The 6089-nt window shown below is 31.3% G+C and overlaps 1 protein-coding gene across 1 annotated transcript in view; it reads right to left on the reverse strand.

The window, feature by feature from the left end:
• LOC105627050 (transient receptor potential-gamma protein) overlaps positions 1–6089 on the reverse strand; it is a 97727-nt gene that overhangs the window by 74802 nt on the left and 16836 nt on the right. The window contains exon 2 of the mRNA XM_012208332.1: positions 2158–2186. The gene's annotated coding sequence lies outside the window, so the exon portion shown is untranslated. The remainder of the gene's footprint in view (positions 1–2157; positions 2187–6089) is intronic.

A 6089-nucleotide genomic window follows, 5' to 3' on the forward strand; every position in this document is an offset into this window, starting at 1 on the left:
AAATATATATATATATATATATATATATATATATATAATTTAATAAAAAATTAAATTTTAAAATTAGTTCAAAGAATAACAAACTGACAAATATCGATTGTTTTTAGATAAGTTTTTTATCAACTGAATACATTTGAAGAGAATAGATTTGTTCCGTTGTTTCGTATTATCTGAAATCTCCAAAAATTTCGCACTTAAAACGAAATAAATATATTTAAATGTTAGAGTAAGAGAGAAAAAGCGAAAATTCTGAGTACAAAAAATGCAAACACAAACAGATCTAATACGAATATTTTATCTTGCGCATTAATGCAGAAAATATAAATACAGCTTATTTGTGCATATATATATATGGATATATAAAACTATCAGAAATAATAAATTTTAAAATCATCAGTAAAGTATTATCTTAGTAATTATCAGATTAAACTGATAATTTTAGATACGATAATAAAGCTATTGTGAAAAGTTCGAAGAAAAACTCACACACAAATTCGAATGAAATCTAATTATCTTATTCATCAATTCATTTCTCAAATTGACCCAAATAAAGTACTGTCTTTTTTCGACAAGTAAATAAGAAGGACTTCCTTCGTTCTCATTTCGAAACGACGATTGATGATCGTATAACGTATACGAATGACTTCAGCGAAATAAATGTGACATGCTGTCGAACGGGAAGGAGAATAATGGCTCGAGAATAAATTCAAAAAGGAACAACGTGAAATCGATGCCATAATTGCAATGCAAATTTCCTAAAATTAGCTTGTAACGAAAACATTGCGCCACGCACAAACGAGTTAATTGTATTCAAATTTCAAACTACAAAAATGCAATAAACGAGAGCATGTAATAAATATTCAAATATCGATAATAATCCAAATAAATGAATTACAATAAATATTCAAATAAAAAGACCATCCTTTTACGAATCTTTTGCAATCAGTAAGTAATACTAATCAGTATATAAAATTTATATTATAGTAGAGAGCGCCTTAAGGATCGATCAAAGTTGGAAGTTTCGAATAATACTCGTATAATATTCTAAGTTCAGAAATTTAATTAATTTCAATTGTGACTGTGCGCCGAAACGTTCGGACATTAAGACACAATCAATCTGAGATGTTAATAATCGCGAGCCGAAACGTTCGGACAATCGCGAGTATATATATAATCCCCCCTTATTTCAAATAAGAAACTTTTATTGCGAAAACATTACCTCAGCCAAGATGAAGTAATACAATTTCGCAATGAAAGTTTCATTAATATTTTGCATTAATTCAATATTGACTATACGTATAAAAATTAATAATACTATCAGTATTTGTTAGTTGATGTTGACAGATGATCCGTATTTTTCTCGTATAATCGTGTGACAGGCTCCCGTGACGAAGTCATGATTATGAACTAATAATCGTTTAGAGAATGAATGTAGCCTTCGCTTAATCGCAGAAATGAAAAACTGCATATAGGATGACGGCAGGGTGTTCCTGACGTGCGCATAGGGCGAGGGAAAACGAAATTGTCCACGAAAGTTAAACGAAACTATTGGGAAATTGCAGTCCTAGGTGAAATGTCGCGTGCAACGAGTGCATCGTCATTTTTGCAACACGAACTTGTTGACCATTCATTGTATTGAACAATGCTATTCTCTCAGGAACTAACAATCGAATTGTAAATCTAAAGAAGAGAATTCGTATAATGGAACGTGCGTATATAATGGAATAGGTCCTCTCTCCTCTCCTTTCCCCTTCCTCTCTCTCTCTCTCTCTCTCTTTCTCTCTCTCTCGCTCTCTTTCTGAAAAGAAGAATAAAATTTGCAACAAAAGCTCACGTCTTCGGAAGAGATAACTTTTTTCAAAAATAAATTTTTAATGTAGCACACAGTTTCACTTATCTAAATTTAAAATTATTGATTTTCGGTTTTACGTAACTTTACAGAACTTTAGAAAGAATTTCATCATTATTTTTCCCGTCAGATATACAGAAGAAAATATACACAGGATAAAATATATAGGTATATGCGGGAGGAAAATAAAGGGTCTACAGCGAGAAGTAAACTTGTTCGCGACGGCGCACGACTGCATCATTGACAGGAAAGATCAGAAGCGATGCAAACGATTTTTCAACGTACTAGGATCGAAACAATGCAGCGGCGGAACGTGACTTCCACGCGGAGGAATGCCATGTGCGCGGCGTATCCGCCGCTATAAATCACACATTACCGAAACGACCAGTATGGTCGGACCGATAAAGGCGGAGAGAAATGGGAACAAACGGTGTCGTATCACCGCCCTGATATTTACCACTAGCAGCAGCAGCAGTCACGACGTCAGTGTACCAGGTTCCAGGAGAACATAGCACTTGTTCCGAATCAATCGTGCATTCGATGCCGAAGACGTACCTACGCGATGGAAAATGAAAATTTATTGCGCTCCATGTGCAGGCGGCAAATTATTGACCCACCAATTTCCGGTCTGAAAATTAATGGTCTTGTTTGCGCGAAAAGCAACGCTACAATTCGGTCTTGTTGTGAGCGGAGATATGAGGTGTTCCAGAGCACTTCCGGTTGGCCTTTCAACACTGAAGGTTTCCCGGAAATTCTCCGATGCTGCGCGATACGCGCTGAAAATTTTATCACGAAAATAACAACAATCTCTCAAAATCTAAAATTTGTTTTGTTAATATCATATACATGAGTGTACCTGGAAAAATAGTGAAGTAGGAGGTTTAAATCCATTCATTTTCTTATTTTATATTATAAAAAAATATACATTTATTTTCGATTCCGAATAAATTTTTGTTGTATAAAATATTTTTTCTCGATATTATATGATCATGTAAGTAGGTTTTAGATTTTCTATTAATCAGAATTTTTTGCTAAAGTATTCAATACATACGGAATATTTTCTCAAAGTTTTTGAGCCAATAATTGAATATGTGCTGACATATTAATAAGTACTTTATTCACACATTTTGTTTTTAATAATTATATTTTGCCTAAACTTTCATTAAGGAAAAGAAAGATTATGATTTACAAAATTTAATATTTATACATTTTTCTCATTCAAAATTGAAAACAAGAAAGAAACATTCCAAGTTAAAATATTTAAAAGGATAAAATATTTAAAAGGGTAATTTATTATTAACATTAAGAAAAGTGTTTCGTTCTGTGAACTAAAATTTTATCGCAACAATAAAAATTTGATTAAATGTATCGAACAAAAGTTTTTGGTTAAAATATACCAAATAAAATTGTAATTTTATGCGAACTAAATTGTTTAATTAATTTAAATAAACATATTATTTCTAAAGCATAGAAATTGTAAAAGTTGAATATTCTCTTATATAAACAAAATTGATTATTGCTAATAAATACCTTAACTAAATAGTTTTGCTGAAGGCACTAAATTATTTCTTATAGTTTTTCCAGCACAAAATTCAATGCTGGAGAAAAGTTAAAATAGAATTTATTTAAAGGATGGATCTATAAAAAATACTATTTGAAATATCGAAATGTCAAATACTTTTTTCAAGTTATGTTATTAGTGTAAATAATAAATATTTGGCTTTTTATTACGTAAAATATTTATTTCAAATAGTAGTTTTATATTTATTACGTAAAATACTCTTATTTCAAATAGTATCTTTATAGATGCATTCTTTAAATAAATATTAGGTGTAGTAAAAAGAAATACATTATTTTTCCATTCAATTTCATGCAAAAATAATGGATTTCTTTTTACCCCACCTAATATTTTTATTACATCTATTTCAATTTTTTCCGAGTACTGAAAATATCAATACTCATTATGTTTCAACTAATCATTTTCCCAACAGAAAAAATTACTGTTTATATAATAACAAAATTGATGAAACTTTCCCTTAAAAAAATTCTTGGATAAGCTTAGATTGATGAAGGAGACTTCATAGCAACGTTTGACAAGTAAATGATTCCGCTTGCATGAGATGAAGTGACTTTGTGATCGCGATAATAAAATAAGAATAATATAAGATAACGTTTAATACCTGCGCGTGCAATATCTTCTTCTCTTTCCGCGACGTGATAAGATTGAATTTTATTTCGCAAACCTTCGTTGATATTGACTTCCCAAGCCGAGAACATAAATTATCTTGATAGGATTCGTCGCGCGTCTCCATCGTTTCTTGCAGGTTTTAATCGCGGCACGACTTTTTATAGTCGCAATTTATATAGTAGGTCAAATCGCGAAGCTCGGTAATCTCTGTAGATTACTCCCGCTTGATTTTTTCGAACTTTTCATCAGCTTAATCGTATTCCCGGTTTGTTCAAACTGCACATTGTATCATGAAGATTAAAAATTATTAATTCTTAAGAATGTATTACAAGTATTTATTAATAAAACGAAAAAAATTATGAAAAAAATACAGATTTTTCTATATTATATTTGTATTAGTAACACAAAAAGTTCGGTAGCAATTTAGAATCTGGATAAAAAATTATATCAATAAGAAATAAATACATTTTTAAGAGACAAAATGAGAAAATATCCATTTATATAAACTAAGAAAAAAATTGTTCATTTGATTAAACTGATTTTGTTCTTTATTTCCTTTGAAGAATATATGTATTTATTATAAGTCAAACATAATATATTTGACTTGATTAAATATATAGCATTTTCTAACGAAAAAAATAAAGATAAACTAAATTTTATCAAATAAGTAATTAATTTAGTCAAATGAACAATTTTCTTTTTCAGCATATATAATTATATTATTAAATACAAATATTAATTTTAAATTATTATTAATTTTAAATTGGTTTATATATATTTAATTTAACATTTTTCTACGGAAAGTATAAATAATTTCTAATTTCAACTACTTTTTGCAGAGATACATCCCTCAATGTAATGCATCAAATATCGAAGATATAAAACTGCATAAAGATATTACGGATAGTAACATTTATGAGTGCCCAACATTATTTCTTTCAAGGCACTTAATTTCCGCTTCAGCAATTTTCTTATACGGCTCTCTAAAAATAAACGTATTTTATAGTCATCATCGGTAAATACATTCCACAATTTCTCCTGCTGTCGCGTAATATCATTTCACGCGACATTCGGAGTGCAAGGAAGCATAATTGAGCGCAAAATAATGTACTTGTACGCATGTTAGACGATTTTTCGCGAAAGCCGTACAATAAAGTTCAAAATCAAACGAACAATCGGCAATTAAACGTTCGCAGGTGGTTGCGGTCAAATTTGCATATAATTGGAATTAAAGCGTGTCACGATAGAGATTGGGAAAGGTGCCGAAGTAGAAACGATCTGGCTTTTGTACGCTCGCCGAAAATTTTCGTCACGTTTTGTCAGCGTTTTTCGTCGTCGATTTAAACCGCCGGGCGTGCACCGGTAATGTATGCGTTCCTTTGCTTCCGCGATAATGTATGCGTCCTTTAATTTTGCATTTCTGCTGATCCCCGATGTACCTTGTTCCAACGTTAATTTATTTAAAATTGATCGTGCCGGTGTTTTCAGATATTAATTAAGCCGCGATTCTTGCCAACATTTTCGCCAATTTCGCAATACTGCACGCGGTATCGTTTAATAATGAAACAAAACAAATTGTGACATTTAATAACGAAATAAACGTTAATAATGAAATGAATTTCGGCCCAGAATGCGTTTCGTCGCTTCATGGTTGCCAGGGCTGAAACGTTCTGTAATTATTCTCGCGCGATGGCGTACTCGTAAATTATCGTCAATGCGACACTCGTGGTAACGGGTGAGCATCTATTGCGTCGATTGCGTCTACTTCAAGACATTTACGGAATTGAATTTAGGAAAAGCAAGATCGGCGTAAACAAGTGAAACATGTGTGCTATTTATACAAGGTAAGAAAATTCATTAATATTTCTATTACAAGCACTATATATTGCACACACACACACACACACACACACACACACACACACACACACACACACACACACATGCGCGCGCGCACAATAATAGTACTCTTGACAATAGACTAAATTAAATAATGTGCGTACGTTTAACTTCCTTAGTTTAAACTAGATACTTAATTTAACTAATTTAAAC

Source organism: Atta cephalotes, assembly GCF_000143395.1.
Source record: "Atta cephalotes unplaced genomic scaffold scaffold00001, whole genome shotgun sequence".
In the NCBI taxonomy this organism is placed as follows: Eukaryota; Metazoa; Arthropoda; class Insecta; order Hymenoptera; family Formicidae; genus Atta; species Atta cephalotes.